The 14924-nt window shown below is 44.8% G+C and overlaps 1 protein-coding gene and 1 non-coding gene across 2 annotated transcripts in view; both read right to left on the reverse strand.

Moving 5' to 3' along the window:
- The window catches only part of ADAM12 (ADAM metallopeptidase domain 12), a 377142-nt gene that overhangs the window by 313139 nt on the left and 49079 nt on the right, over positions 1–14924 (reverse strand). The gene's annotated exons all lie outside the window — the stretch shown is intronic.
- Positions 902–1006, reverse strand: LOC125117188 (U6 spliceosomal RNA). Its single transcript, XR_007132542.1, has one exon. It is a non-coding gene; the product is annotated as a U6 spliceosomal RNA (small nuclear RNA).

The following is a 14924-nucleotide window of genomic DNA, read 5'->3' on the forward strand; positions in this document are numbered from 1 at the left end:
GGGCCCTTAACTCTTCCTTATGTTTGTATGGCAGGAGGGGTTGACATTTCCTAGAGTTTCTGTTTGAGCAAGCTTCAAAGTAGTTCTGAAATGAAATTGCCAGCTTTCATGTGTGTTGTAAAAGGGCAAAATACCTCTCATGCCTAGTCCGGGCCTGGGATGGGATGAGTTCTCAATAATTACTTGCTGATGAAATGAATATACAAAAAGAACTCGATAGAAAAGCAGGGTTATCTTTAACCAGTAAATTTTCTTCCCCTCAGAACTCTTAGAATTCCATTGAACAGTGGCTGGTTTCTAGGCCCGGTCACCACCTGCAACTCGAGGGACCGAGCGGACCCTGAGCCCCAAGCTATGCAGGATTGAATTTTCATAGCTGTACTTCACACCCCTGAAGCATTGATTGAATGGAATAAAACAGAACTGTTAGAGGTCTAAGGCACTGTTTTTGTTTGGTGTGTGTGTGTGTATGGGGGGGGGTTGATGGTTTATTTTATGTGTCAACCTGACTAGGCTGTGGCATCTTGTTTTGGTCAAACATAAGTATAGATATTGTTGGGAAAGTATTTTTATTTTTTTTTACACTAATTTATTTACTTTTTTTTTTTTTTGTCTTTTTAGGGCCACACCTGCGGTATATGGAGGTTCCCAAGCAAGGGGTCAAATAGGAGCTGTAGCCACTGGCCACACTTGGATACTGCATTGCTATGGCTGTGGTGTAGGCTGGTGGCTGCAGCTCTGATTCAACCCCTAGCCTGGAAGTCTCCATATGCCATGGATGCAGTGCTAAAATAATAATAATAATAATAAGATAAATCAGTAGATTTTGAGTAAAGCTAATGACCCTCCACAATGCTGGTGGGCCTCATCTAATCAGTTGAAGGCCTTGAGAGGAAAAGATAAAAACAGGGAGCACTTCACAGACGTGCATGCCATCCTTGCACAGGGGCCATGCTTATCTTCTCTGTACCATTCCAATGTCAGTATATGCACTGCTGAAGCAAGCACTAAGGCACCGCTCAGAAGTGGCATCATGTTTTTCCCTGATGACAGACTTCATTTTAATCATTGATATTCTCTTTCTTAAGAAAAACATCAATATGTGTAGCAAGCAGATATAAATGCTTCAGTGTGTGTGCTTCTGTAATTAGGCCAAAATCTTGCATGTGGATCATGGGTGACCAAAGTGTGGGGGAAGTGTGTAAAATATGCCACCTACATACATACAGATTTAGCCCTGGTGATCCATCAATGATGGGCTATATAGCGTGTGCACAATGGTTTCTGGATTTGTCCAGAGATCTTCAGAAGTGTCCTTTATGAGATGCCTACTGGGTGAGACATGCCAAGGAAGGCCAAAGCACAGAGCCAGACTAATGGCTCCCACAGGCATAGGGAATCCTGATGGCGATACAACCCCTAACCCTGGCCCTGGTCGCATTGATTCTCTGCTCTGTTCTGGGTGTGTGACCACGCCTTTAAATCGTATGCTTGGAAAATTAGCAGGTTCAAGCAAAAGGAAGACCCTTAGTACCTTTACGGAGTAAAAACTGTGTGTAAAAAATGGTGATGCCAGCTGAATAAAATCTTTTTTGTTGCCACTTTTAGGGAAAGGTCAAACTCATCCCAAGTAATTAGCAGAAAGGCAGCCTTGAAGCATGGACCAACTCAAAATTAGGTCAAACACTAGAGAGTGGGAATTAATTGTTTGTTAATTTTTAGGGAAAAGAACTTAATGATTAGGTTTGATTAGGTTAGAACTGACACAGTTTACTGAAAACAGCGTTTCTTCTTTTTTGACCTGGGTAGGCAGAGCTATGAAAAGAGCCAAATTCCTGCTATATGTCCTATTATACAACTTTAACAATTAAATTTGTATGAAAAGATACAATGTACCTCAGACATGATCCAGCATCTGAGATTCATTTTTTTTTAATCTAGCAAGAAGGCAGGGAGGTATCACTTGTATTCTCTCCCCAGGATGACCACTTGAATCAAAGGGAAAAGTTCATGGTCAAATTCATTTATCACTAAGGTTACAATATTAAACCTTGGAGTCACTATATGGAATTGGGACCTACTTCCACAAAAGAAGTCCATTAAAAAAATAATTTTAGGGAGTTCCCATTGTGGCTCAATGGAAACAAATCTGACTAGCATCCATGAGGATGCAGGTCTGATCCTTAGCCTTGCTCAGGGGGTTAAGCATCCAGTGTTGCCGGGAGCTATGGTATAGGTTGCAGGTGCAGCTTGGATCCCGAGTTGCTGTGGCTATAGAGTAGAGCTCCTATTCAACTTCTTGCCTGGGAACCTCCATATGCCACAGGTATGGCCCTAAAAAGACAAATAATTAATAATAATAATAATAATAATAATAATAATAATAATAATAATAATAATTTAAAGCAGGTCTTCACTGCCTATGTCAACCTGGAGGTAGACTTCTTAGACTGTATTAAAAGCAATTTCTGTCCTGGCTCCAATCATTGTTATCAAGATAGTAACCTAACCACCCAAGGCTGGGATTATTGTAGGCTTTGAGTTGATGACTGCAAAGATCTTTTGCGACCCATAAAGGTTACCATGGCAAATGCTCTTGTTGATACTGTCAACATCGTCAGTTTGATCCTCAATGCTGCTGCCCCGCAGCTCAACATCTGCACAAGTGTAATAATGATATGATGCTTCTCTAATTCTTTAATGTCTTGAGACTTAAAAACTGAGTCCATTTGCTCATGCACACATGGTATGCAGGGTGTGCCTCAGTCATGATCCAGCATTTGAGATTTGTTTTCTTTTTAAGATTTTATGTCTTAAGTCTAGCAAGAGCACCTACATATATTCCCTTGTTCCATCAGCTGAGAAAACCAAGAAGCAATGACACTGCAGTAGCAGTGAGCGCACCCAGCACCCAGACCTTGGTTTCTAATGCCCTCCCCAATGAGCCTGGGTTCCGCAGAGGAAAGGCAAGTCTTAGGACTGGGACAGGAAGTGTTTAAGATAAACCTGGCTCATCTCGTCGTGACAAAAGGTAAGAGAGGGCCCAGAGATACACACACGCAGTAATGAGTAAGTATCAAAAGGTCACAGAAATCAATGGAAAGAATCTCCAGTGGCCAAAGTAGGAACCATTTGGATGAGGGAGACTAGTGCCAGGTCGCATCCCATGTAAAATAAATATCCCTGAGCCCGTGCTTCTGTAAATAAATGATTGACTACATAAACAATCAGGGAAAGCAGACAAATCTCACATGCAGAAAAGTTGCAAGTAACTTGTGCAGCACCTCCCGCCTTCAAGGAGTTGGAGCATAAGTCCTAAAGAGCAGCGTGCCCAGTGACATCCCTCCAAAGAATTCAGTATAGAAGGGGGGGGGGACTTTAGAGTGGGGGGAAGTCATACCAGCATGACCTCAGTCAGTTGATGGAAGTCAACATCACCAGTGACAGGTCCTGTTGAGAGCACGAGCCCTCGATACGGTGGGACAAGGACGGTATGTGCTCTCTGTGGTCTCCTCAAAACAGATAACCCCAGTTCGATCATGGGAAAAAAAAATCAGATAAATCCCCCGTTAGAGGGACCTTCCACAAAATCCTCGACTTGCATCCTCAAAACTGTCAACATCATCAAAAACACAGAGTGTGGGAAATGGCCACAGATAGGCAGAGCCTGAAGAAATATGATGGCTAAGAGTAATGCGATATCCTGGATGGACTCTTAGAACCAAAAAAGGACACCGGGTAAAATCTAAGGAAATCTGAATAAGGTATAGACTTTGGTTAATGATAACGGATCAGTACTGGTTCTGACAGATGCACTCTAATAATAATGTAAGATGTTAATAATAGCACGAAAGGGTGGGAGGTATATGGGATCTCTGTATTATCTTTATAATTTTTCTATAAATCTAAAGCTGTTCTCATATAAAACACTTTTTTTTGGCCACACCTGTGGCATGTGGAGATTCCTTGGCCGGGGATTGAACCTGTGCCACAGCAGCAACCCGAGCCACATGGGAACTCCTAAAACACTTACTTTTTAAAATCTAACAAGAGCAGCCTTTGAGGGAGAGAGACATCAACTTTTATGCTTGCCTGCCCCAAATCTTCAAGGGGCAGATTTCTATAAATAAACGAAGTCCTAGGAGACATGTATTTCCTTCCGCCCATTTATTCATGATGCCCAGTATGCATTCTCCCACCCAAGTACTAACCAGGCCTGACCCTACGTAGCTTCCAAGATTAGACAAGATTAGGTACCTTCAGAGTGCTATGACCCAGACCCATCGTGCATTCTCAATGGGGGCATATTTGCCCTCAAGGCAGAAATGGTACTTGGGGAGGAGTTGAAAATTCTTAGGTATTAAACATTTATACCACTCCAAAGCTTAAGGCTACCCAACAAAATATTCCCTAGCATTTAATTTCCCCCTTCAGGGAAAAGTTACACTTTAATCTTAATTTATTTTTTCTTTAGGCAGGCAATAATGAAAAATGATTGTAAAATACAGGTGTATGCCACTCAGAAACACATACCTCATGCTTCTAGGGATGCTTGCAAGAAATGAGGTGGGGGATGCGGGCTGAGTACACTGAAGCAATACAAAAGGAAAATCTTCTCACATAAGCTGCCTACACAGGCACTAGGTCACGGTCACATTAGGGCACTCTATTCTGGTGTTTTTAACATGATTTTACATACTTGGGTGCAGTCACTTGCATAATATGTTTAGAAATATTTCCCACTTTTAAGAAAAAAATACATGATGGAATATAATATGAGGAAAAGAATGTTTATATATCTCTATGACTGAGTCTCTATGCTCTACAGCAGAAATTGACAAAACACTATAAATCAACTCTAACAAAACAAAAAAGAATGGGAGGATTTTTTTCTTAATCTGAGTTTTATTTATTTATATATTTTTTTGCTTTTTAGGGCTGCACTCATGGCATATGGAAGTTCCCAGGTTAGAGGTTGAATCAGAGCTGCAGCTACCAGCATACACCACAGCTCATGGCAATGCCAGATCCCCAAATCCCCAACCCACTGAGTTAGGCCAGCAATCGAACTCATGTCCTCATGGATACTAGTCAGATTCGTTTTTGCTGTGTTAAATTTTGATTGAACAAAACATCTTCATTACCATCAGGACTGTATTGAGCAACTATGAAGGAACTTGAAGGAATTGTCCTCATTGGTTATGTTTGATTGATTGTTTCTTTCTTTCTTGGCCACCCCTGTAGCATGTGGAAGTTCCTGGGCCAGGGATCAAATCTGAGCCTGAGCTGCAACCTATGCCACAGCTGCAGCAAGGCCAGATGCTTCAACCCACTGCGCCGGGCTGGGGGTTATGTTTCAACTTCAGAGAAATTCTAGACTGAAGGTCCAGGCAACAGCATCCTCAGCCTTCACACAGCATGAAACCGTCACACGCTGCATTGACACAACACACATTGTCTCTCTTGGGAAGACATGCCTTTGAGTCTAAACTCTGATTTTAAAATTATCATCCGTTCCAGAAATGATATGTTCTTCTGAAGGTCCTCAATCTCCAGGACCTTTCTTTCCTAGTAAAAGAGTACAGCTTAAAACATAAAAAAACTGTGTGTCATTAATAGTTACAAACACCCACGTACATGTAAAGGTGACTCACAGGGAGGGTGGGTGTGGGGTGTGTGAGAACGCTCTGTACTGTCTCTGCAGTTGTTGGATGAATCTAAAGCTATGCTAAAATCACTTCCTTGAACAACCACACATCTCTTATTAAATACTTTCCTAAATGTATTAGCACCATGAGTTCACTCACTAAACCCTGAGCTCTCCAAGGCCAGGACTGCGTCTCGCCCCCTCTTGGGTCATGTGACCGGGAATTTCAGACAGCGCGCGCCCTCACGTAGCTTGGGCTGCATGGATGGAAACCCGGAAACAGAAGTCACCGAATTCCTTCTCTCCTCGCATCAAATGTGCCCGACACATGAGTCAAACACGGAGAGCCTTAACCCAAGGCTCATAAAAGACGATAAGCTTTGTCTGCTGAAACAGTGTCCATGTAAACCGCTCTCTCTCTGACGGTTATCCAAATGTGTTCCTTTAAAATACAGTGTTTTTAAAAGACCCTGTTCTCTGATGACCCTCTGAGCCTGAGGAAGGCAAATGTTGCAGAGACTGCAGGGAGACCTGATTCAACAGACAGCTTTTTGGCAAATGATTTGAAGTCCTTCCTAAGAGGTCACGAGAAGTAAACGAATTGGTGGTGAGCATCGTGGAAATGTCGCCCAGAGCGCTCCCTGACTGCGGGGCGAGCATCCAAAGGGGTGGGGGTGAGGCACCGTGGAACCAAGCACAATTTGCTGGCTCACTTCCCCCTCTTTGTGTGCTGACCAAAGAGGGAGGTGACAGGAGAGGCCTGGCGGGGAGCGGGGATGGAGCGCTCACATGTGGCTGAAGACAGCCAGAGGTCCCTGGGAGGGCAGGGCAGACAGCTGGGAGAGGCAATGGCCAGAGCTCCCCCACGGCATCCCGCTGAGCCAAGACCTTGCCCCTGGAGTCCAGATGTATGAACCGGGCCTGATAGGAGGCACAAGGGAAAGAAAGCTGAAGATTTTCTGGGAGGCAGCTGAGCACTGTGGAAAGACCTGACTTCACTATCTAGCTGTTAGCCTTGTCCCTTCCTGTCCTAAGTCTCTGAACTTCTGCATCTTCACCTACAAATGCACACAACATCCACCTTGCAGGGCAGCCTGGGGCACCTGGTGTGATCATAGCTATAGGATATCTAGCCCAGGGGTCACTAACTATCATCTGAGGGCCACATCCAGCCCACTACCTGTGAGCTAAGAGTGGTTTCACACTTTTTAATGGTTAAAAAAAAAAAGGAGAAAATTGTAAAATTCAAATTACAATGACCACAAATAAGTTTTACTGGCACACAACTATGCTCACTGGTTCACACAGTATCCATGGCTTTGACCTGTGAGGCTACAGTGGCAAAGTTGAGTAGCTGTGACGGAATCATAGGACCCACAGTGCTCAAACACTGAGTGTCTCACTCTTCATTTAAAAAGTTGGTAGATGCAAACTATGACATTTAGAATGGATAAGCAATGAGGTCCTACTGGACAGCACAGGGAACTCTATCCAATCTCTTGGGACAGAACATGATGGAAGATAAGAGAAGAATGAGGAGGTGTATATATATATATATATGGGACTGGGTAACTATGCTGTACCGCAGAAATTAACATCCCACTGTGAATCAACTATACTCTAATAAAAAGGAAATCATTTAAAAAAAACAGTGCAAGAGGGGGAGTTCCCATTGCGGCTCAGCGGTTGGCGAATCTGACTAGGAACCATGAGATTTTGGGTTTGATCCCTGGCCTCACTCAGTAGGTAAAGGATCTGCCATTGCCATGAGCTATGGTGTAGGTGGCAGATGCCACTCAGATCCTGCCTTGCTGTGGCTGTGGTGTAGGCCAGCAGCTACAGCTCCAATTAGACCCCTAGCCTGGGACCCTCCATATGCCGTGGGTGTGGCCCTAGAAAAGACAAAAAAAAAAAAAACAATGCAGGAGGGGAAAAAAGTTTGGCTGACTTTTGACCTAGCTTCATCCAAAGGGAAGGTTCTCAGTAACTGTCTCCACAACCTTCTCGGCTTTCCCCTGGTGCAGGGGTTCTTAATCTGGGGCAATTTGCACCGCCTCTCAGCCCAGGGCATTTGAGATGACTTGGCTGGGGAGGAAGGTGCTACTGGCATCTCATGGGTAAAGACCAGAGATGCTGCTAAACATCCTACGATGCACAGAACCACCTCCTTCTACACATGCAACAGACAACTCTCCAGCAACAGAGGTGAGGCTGAGAAGCCCTGCCCCAGTGCAAAAAGAAAGGCCAGGATGAATTAAGGGAAAGGGGAGGGGTTAGCATTTGCTGAGCACACCGAGGATGCTGTGTGAGGCAGCAGCGTAACCACCATCATCTCTCCTTGACAAATGAAGAAACAGAGACTCAGCAAGGGCGAGTCACTGACCCAACATCACACAGCAGGGCAGAGGCTGTGCCGGAGTCCGAATCCATTTCTACATGTTCCAAAGCCTTTTCTCCTTCCGATCTGCCTGGTATCAACTCCTAAAAACAGCTGAATGCCCAAAGAGATGAGGATGCCAGCTTTTACCTCGCAAATCCCTCTCCCAGAAGGGTGGGCACCATCTTGGCTGGGTAGATGGTGTGAGGTCACAACAGAAGTCAAGGCTTGCAGCAGCCTCCTCTGTGCCAGACATAGCCTCCCAGGGACTGTCGGGCACAGGGCAGGGTGGGGGTCTCCAAAGGGAGTTAAGAGACAGGGGTGGGGTAGGGTGGAGAAAAGACCAGCCTAGGAGACCGTACAGTCTGGAACTAATGTTCCCACTTAGGAGCCACTGAACATTTCTTATGAGGGGCTTCACGGTAGGCATTTTAATAAAAGTATATTCCTAAGAGGAAGCACTGTTGGCTGACTTATAAGCTAAGGAAAGCTCACGGTTCCCTAAGTCGAAAGGCTAACCATCACTCAGCCATAAAAAAAGACAGAAATCATGCCATTTGCAGCAACATGAATGGACCTAGAGGTTATCACACTACGTGAAGTAAGGCAGATGGAGAAAGACAAACACCACATGAGAACATTAATCTGTGGAATCTAATAAGAATGATACAAAAGAACTTAAAACAGAAACAGACTCAACGATTTTGAAACCAAACTTGTTACCGAAAGTGGAACTGTGAGGGGAGAGAAAAATTAGGGGGTTGAGATTGACATACACTATATAAAATAGTAGATAACAAGGCCCCACTCTATAGCACAGAGAAATCGACTCAATCCTATGTAATACTCCATATGGGAAAAGAATCTGAAAAGGAATGCATATACGTATATGTAGAAATGATTTACTTCGTCGTCCACCTGAAACTAACACAACTTTCTAAATCAACTGGACTCCACTAAAATTTACTTTAAAAAAAGAAAGAAAAAGAAAAATGAAAACAACCCCAAACCCTCCTATCTTCTGTCCTGTGCCAGCTCTTGTATCATTGCTCTGTTGGGTGATTTTTTTCATTGGGTAGCCTCAGAATCTTAGTAAATTATTTAAGAAAAAAAAAGGGGGGGGGGAATAACCACTGAGCTTACTCAGCCAAGCTCAGGTAGCATTGGCTGGCCCGCAATAACTCCTGCAATTACCAGAATATTCCCTTAGAGAAGAGGAAAATCACTTTCTATAAGGCTGGCCGCATAAACCCCTGGAAAGGAGAGGCACGTGTGGGGAGTTACGCCAGATAAGACATTAGCAGCCACAAAAGTGAAAAATGCCCCACCCTCCCACATTATAAAAGACCTCCAAGCGGTCGAAAAGCACCTAAACTTGCTCAGACGAAGTCAGCCATGTCTAAAAAATCCAGGTCACCCTGGGGTGGTTTGCAAACTCTCTGCAGAAGTGGAGGGCACCCTGGGACATCTGAATAACATGCAAATGTTGACTTTGTTTCCTTTATCTTCTGTAGCCCCCAAGTCACCTCCACACCAGTGAGTGACCTGGCCCCCAGGCACCGAGGCAGGAGTAAAAGCTCTGGAGCATGCAGAAATGGATTTGTATCCTCATCAGATGCTCAGCACTGCACTGAGGAACCAGGAAGGCAGAGAACTGAGGCTACCATCCCCAGGGAGGGCACGGGCTGGTGGGAGAGGTGGAAATATATACTGGCGACAACAGCACGGTAGGATCCTTGCCAAAGAGCTGAGTCTCCGTCCTGTCCTGTGGAGTTAGGGTCTAAAGCCAGGGCAGAAGGCAGACGTGGTCCCAAGGCAGAGTCTACAAATCTTCCAAATAAATACCTTACGGATTTCATGCTTTCACACTAGTTCACTGTGGCCATTTCTTTTCTCCTGAACACTGCTGGGCTGAGCGCAGGTGAGTTGGTTTCTTTTAGGGTCCCTGCCATCTAATGATATCCAACGGAAAAACCAGCCTCGCTTCCCTCAGGGAGTAAGAGACTCGCCCTGGGTCAAGGGGAGGAAACAACAGGGACGGCTCTCCCCTCGCCCACCCAGGCCACATGCTCCTTGCGAGGTGGGCTGGGGCTGTGAGATCAGCAGAGCGACGTGTGATTTAAGTTGCGGGTCTGCAGCATGTGTTTCTGGCTCAGACCGCGTGGGCGAAGCGTGTGTGCAGTGTGATCGCACGTTGCAGAGGTGACTGATGGGGACAAACATACAGGAAGGACAAATGTGGTTGGAGAGGTCAGAACGAGCTTCACAGAGAAGGAGCTAGTGATGCTGGGGCTTCGGGAGTGAGTAGGACAGACACAGGTGGCAGGGACACAGCATATGCCAAGCACCTGGTCAAGCACATGGCATATTTAGACAACAAGCCGCCCCTGAGAAGTGGAATGGCTGAGGCGTGGGAGCAGAGCCTCCAGAGTCAGGGCGGTCTAGCCCGCAGAGCATCTTGGGTACCAAGCTGAGGAATCCGACTTTCACTTCAGATGTTACAAGAAGCTTCCAAAGGATGAGATGTGTGCAACCTCATGATTTGCGGGGAGGTGAGGGATGACCACTTTGTCTTCCTGGGGCTATTAAATAAAGCGGGGCATCGTGCATTAAGGTAATTGGGAATTTCCAGCTGGCGGTGCCTAAAATCCACTGGAAGTCAGCGGCCAAACCTCAGGGTTCAGAGCAGGGTGGGCGATTTGGATTTTAGTCAATGGAAGGTGGAGGAGGACGGTGAAGGGAGCAGATCCAATTCACACGTAGCAGGAGCTCGGGTGCGGCGATGGTTGGTTGCTGCTGCTGTCACTCACCGGAGCCCCGCTCCTCCCTGCTGCAGGTGGACAGGGAGGCCACAGCAGGGAATGACAGGGCCAGCTGGAGCCCTCAGTCAGAAATAGGCTGAGGACGAAATTCAGGGGGAAACCAACAATTAAGGGACAGAGCCAAGAAGAGGAATAAAAAGCAAGAATTAAAAACATATGAGAGCAAACAAGAGCGAACAGGGTCTGGGGAGCCAACGGAAGTGAACGTTCAAAAGAGATTGAATCAGTGTCAAGATAAGAAAGATAAAGAGAGCAAGGCAGGCACCAGCTTCAGAGGTTGAAGGCCACCTGTGACCTTGGCAAATGTAGTTGTGTTGAAGTCTTGGGAGTGAAAGCTGCTACCGCGGCTGCAAAGGGTCTGCCGGGGCGGGGGTGGTGGACAGAGCAGCCCAACACCCTTCCGAGAAGAAGGCTGATCGCAAAGGGGTGAAAGGGGATGGTTATCTGAGGGAAAAACAAGGCTCCGTTTTCTCAGCCATGAAACAAAGCAAATGGAAATCTATGCAGCAGACTTTACCTCTGCCATTTTAATTAGCTGCTATTTGATATTTAAGTCCCTCAATATGCCAAAGGAAGCTTTGGTTTCATGTTCTAATCCTTTTGCCTTTTTATTTTCCATTTCACATACTATTTCCATAATTTCATTCTCATGCAAGAAAGCTGGAAATTGGAAATTTCCTGGAGCATTTAAAGGCTGTGCTCAACTGAGGTCATCTCACAATCAACCACATCTTGATGTGTCTTCCCTGGATCCAGGGTTAATTTTATTCAAGACTGGAAATTGGAGATTGGTCCCTAAAGACACTTGAAACTCTCAGTATCATCTTATGTTGGGTGGGGTGGGGGGTTTCAATTTCCAGTGTATTTTCATAGCCATTGTCCCATCTCGATCTTACAATGACCCTCGGAAGGAGGAAAGGCAGATATGCTTATACTCATGGAAGAGGTCCAGACACAGGCAACAAACAAAATGCTGGACGCTCTCCAAGACACACAAGGTCACGTTCTTTCCTGTTCCTCTTCTCGTCCAAGTACATGGCCAGAGGCAATGACGGCTAGATTCTTTTTTTTTTTCCTTCCATTTTTTAAAGTTTTATTGAAGTACAGTTGACTTACAATGTTGTGATTGTTTCTGCTGTACGACCCATCGATTCAGCTGTACATGTACACACCTCCGTTCGCTCTCAGGTTCTTTTCCCACACAGATCGTCACAGGATATTGGGGGGCACAGTTCCCTGTGCTAGACAGCAGGTCCCTGTTGACCCAGCATTCCACAGACCTCAATGTGCATATTCTTAAAGGATATGACAATATCCCATTCGGATACATCTCAATCACAGATGAGAGAGAGTGAGTGGGAGTACTTTTGTCTGCATCAAGTAGAAGCCGCTTGAAACCAGTTGAGCCAAGTTCACCAGCCCTCCAGCACTGGTCACACATGCTGGTTCCACCAGTAAGGTGGTTCCTTTGTGCTGATTAGAATCACCTGGGGTACCATACAGAAAGGAAGATGCCGGGGCCACTGCACAAACCAGTCAAGTCAAACCATCAAAGAATGGCTGAACTGAAAGGAGCAGGGGACCAAGGAATAAAATAGGGGGACAGGAAAGCAAGAATGCAAATCTAAAAGCCTATATTCTAAGGTACAGCAGGCAGACTTGTTGTTTTGCATACCTGAAGATGAACTCTATTTATTTACTTATTCTCTCTTTTTAGGGCCACACCCGAGGCATATGGAAGCTTCCAGGCTAGGGGTCACATTGGAACTGCATTTGCCAACCTACACAACAGCCACACCAGATCCAAGCCACATCTGCAAACGACACCATAGCTCACAGCAATGCAGGATCCTCAACCCACTGAGCAAGGCCAGGATCGAACCTGTGTCCTCATAGATACCAGTTGGGTTCATTACTGCTGAGCCACAATGGAAACTCCTGAGGATGCACTTTTTTTTTTAGCCAGGCAAGAAAATTTTTTTTTAATTTTTATTTTTTTATCATTCATTTATATATTTTTTTCTACTGTACAGCATGGTAACCCAGTTACACATACATGTACACCTTCTTTTTTCTCATTAAGCGTTCCATCATAAGTGACTAGACAGCGTTCCCAGAGCTACACGGCAGGATCCCATTGCTAATCCATCCCAAAGGCTACATTCTGGAAGATGCGATTTTAATGCAGTTTAAAATGACAATGTTGATACTGTAATTCCAAAGTGACACACCATCATCATTTCAATTCTGTGCTATATCATTTCTTTTTAGGTAATTTTATCAAAATAGCGGTAAAATTGGAAAAAAAATTACAATGTTGACCATTATTTTTGTTAGCAAGGAAAGATCTGCATATACACACCTTCAGCCAGAATCCCTGTTCTCACAACAAATACACGAATCTACCCTGCGGAGAATTATACCGTGTGGACACACACGTTCAACAGACATGTACATGCACCCCTTGGCATACAGGGTCTTAGTGCTTAAGCGCCAAATAGGGGTGCACATGGTAATTACAAAGCCATAATGCTGACTCCGTGAGCCATGTGCTGAGATGAGCCCGGGGCATGACGTCAAAATGCTGTTCCCCAAATTACCCAGGTCCCTACTCCGTCCAATAACGTCAATAACCTGGAATTACGTTGGTCAGTAGGTACATGCCTCCCACCTGCACTGTTCTGGTCCTGGAGGGAGCATCTTAGAGGGGTTGGAACAGCTATCAAACAATAGCCGTCCTCCCCAGTGTCCTATAAAGATGGCGCAGCGGCCCCCTAGTCACCGGGTTATAAGCGTGGCAGGGCGGAGATGCCAGTTCCTGCTCCATCACGCCTCCTGACATCTGTGAGGTAGGTGGCTGGATGGCAGGAAGGATGGGGCTGGAGGTCAGAAACTAGAGCCAATGTGCACTGTCCGTTCTAACGGCACACTGAGGATGCTTCTTAGCTTGCTGCTTTGATAGCATCCAAGCAGGGTTGCCAGATTAAACACAGGGCACCCATGAAAGGTGGATTTTGATACACAACATCTTAAATATAGCATGGGATATACCTATACCAAGAAAAACCATAATTTATTCAAGTCTGAGTTGTTTTGATTTGTTTTGTTTTGTTTTTAGGGCCGTATCCGCAGTATATGAAGTTCCCAGGCTAGAGGTTGAATCAGAGCTATTGCTGCTGGCCTACACCACAAGCCACAGCAACGTGGGAGCCAAGCCACATCTGCGACCTACACCACAGCTGACAGCAACGCCAGATCCTTAACCCACTGAGCGAGGCCAGGGTTCGAACTTGCATCCTCACAGATAGTAGTTGGATCTGTTACCACTGAGCCACAACAGGAACTCCTCAAGCCCAAGTTTAATGGGCCATTTGGTACTTTTATTTGCTAAATCTAGCAACCCTACCACCAGGGAAAGTTCCCATAAGGGCTTCCACTGTCCACAAAACTTCAGATTGTTCCATATTTGTATGTTATTAATTAGTGCCTATAAATATATTCAAGATACACTTTCTTTATAAGATAGTATACTTCTCTTTTTCTGAATTTATCATATAATTCCTGATTTTACAAATTAATGGCATGATAACATTTTCTTTAATGTCTTAAGTTTTTCTTTCAGGAAATAGCATCCACTGTCACTAAGACTGACTTATACTTTATACATCTGGCTTGCAGTGGTCTCCACGAAACAGAAATATTGAAGAAGTTTAGATGCGACATTTGGATCCTTTAACCAAACCTCCAGCCTTTCTGAAAAGCTCACTTTCAGCTGAAGGCCTCTGTAGAAAATAAAATAATGATGTAAATCATATTATCATTACCCACCTAAAGGCAGCCCACTTCAGCACATCCAGACCACTACAGAGGATTTTCACAATATCAACGTCTCTTTAAAAAAAAAATCTGTTTTCTATTATACCAAATAATCTAAAAATAGCTCCCCATAACCCAAGGACAAAGACATGACTATGATAGCTCCAAAGAGCTCATATTTCTATAGATTTTATCACTTTCCAACTGTTCCAACAAGTTCTAACATGTAAGACAGTCATGTAGATTTGTCAGCTAAAGCTCG

This window comes from Phacochoerus africanus, chromosome 15, assembly GCF_016906955.1.
Source record: "Phacochoerus africanus isolate WHEZ1 chromosome 15, ROS_Pafr_v1, whole genome shotgun sequence".
NCBI classification, from domain to species: domain Eukaryota; kingdom Metazoa; phylum Chordata; class Mammalia; order Artiodactyla; family Suidae; genus Phacochoerus; species Phacochoerus africanus.